At 48.2% G+C, this 1,330-nt stretch overlaps 1 gene segment (V, D, J or C); it reads left to right on the top strand.

Annotated features, from left to right (window-relative positions):
- Positions 1-1,330, top strand: part of LOC123022449 — a 30,662-nt gene that overhangs the window by 13,561 nt on the left and 15,771 nt on the right.

The following is a 1,330-nucleotide window of genomic DNA, read 5'->3' as shown; positions in this document are numbered from 1 at the left end:
CAGTCTTCATGAAGCAGAAGTGACTTGTGCTGCCAAGAGAATTCAACGTGCTTGGAGTACCAGGGATCCTCCAGAGCGTTTGGGAGGCTCTTGGAGTCAGATCAGGTCATGGCACCGAAGCTCCTGATAAGTCTTCTGGCAATCTTCCCTCCAGGTAATTAAAGCAGTATTATTGATTGTGATAAACACAACATGTTTCCCCTGTATGAGAACCCTCCAGAAGTTGCCTCTACATTTTCGTATCTTTCTGTTTTTGTGTCCTTTCTCCACGATTGCAGACGTTCATTCCCAGATCACCCTCACAGAGTCTGGAGGTGGAGTGAAAAGGCCAGGAGAGACCCTTCAGCTGACCTGTGCCGTGTCTGGGTTATCCCCCTCAAGCAACACTGTGGACTGGCTCCGTCAGCCCCAAGGAAAGGGACTGGAATGGGCTGCACGTGTTGGGTCCAATGGGAATCTGTTGTATAACAGCTGTCTGAAAACCCGACTCACCATCTCGAGGGACACCTCCAAGGGCCAGGTGTTCCTGCAAGTACGTGGCCTGAAGCCTGAAGACTCTGGCAAGTATTACTGTTCAGCAGGCACTGTGAGGAAATGCTCCTCTGAAGATGGAAAAAACATGTCTTCCCGGAAACAGCAGGCATGAGTCACACACCACTTCATCTCCAGCAGCTGTACATGCTGTTGAAAAACTCACAAGCATGACAGGTAGAAGCATTTGGAGCATCTTCAATGGAGTATGGACCACTAGCAATGGACTGCAGGAAATGGAGTAACATTCCAGAAGTATGGAAGGAAGAAGGCACATTCCAAGTGATGGTTAAATATATAAACCTACAAGAGTATTGTAATGTCTCCAATATTTTCCAAGTTCCTTAGGAACACAGGCCATTCCTTGTTCCACCAGAGCTTGTGAGATATTCAAGCTGTTATTTAGACAAAGGCACAAAGACAGAGATACAAGCGAGTTGGAAAGCCAGGGGTCTTTTTTTTTCTGAGTGAATTCAGAATTACGACCAGTGTGTGATCTGCATTTGAAGTCCCAGTGCCTGCATAAAAACCTCCCCAGTGACCAAGGCCATGATACCTTTACTATGGAAAAGATATGGGGTATTCCTTGCTTCCAAGGACATCTCTGCCTCCTCTAAGCAAGTGGCCAGCCTGAAAGAAGAGGATGCGGCCCCATTCCCTGCACAGAAGGCCCATGGAAGGAGGCCAGTCTGGGTTGGCGCCTGAATCTCCTGTGCTGGCACCTCTGGAGGCAGGGGCCCGTCTCCCGCTTCTAAAGGAGGAGACAATACCAAAATGATGATTAAGTTCATCCTTAACA

Source organism: Varanus komodoensis, unplaced genomic scaffold (assembly GCF_004798865.1).
Source record: "Varanus komodoensis strain SLA01 unplaced genomic scaffold, ASM479886v1 scaffold1909, whole genome shotgun sequence".
NCBI lineage: Eukaryota > Metazoa > Chordata > Lepidosauria > Squamata > Varanidae > Varanus > Varanus komodoensis.
The sequence above is the reverse complement of the archived record's forward strand: the minus strand, read 5'-3'. Positions and strand labels throughout refer to the sequence as shown.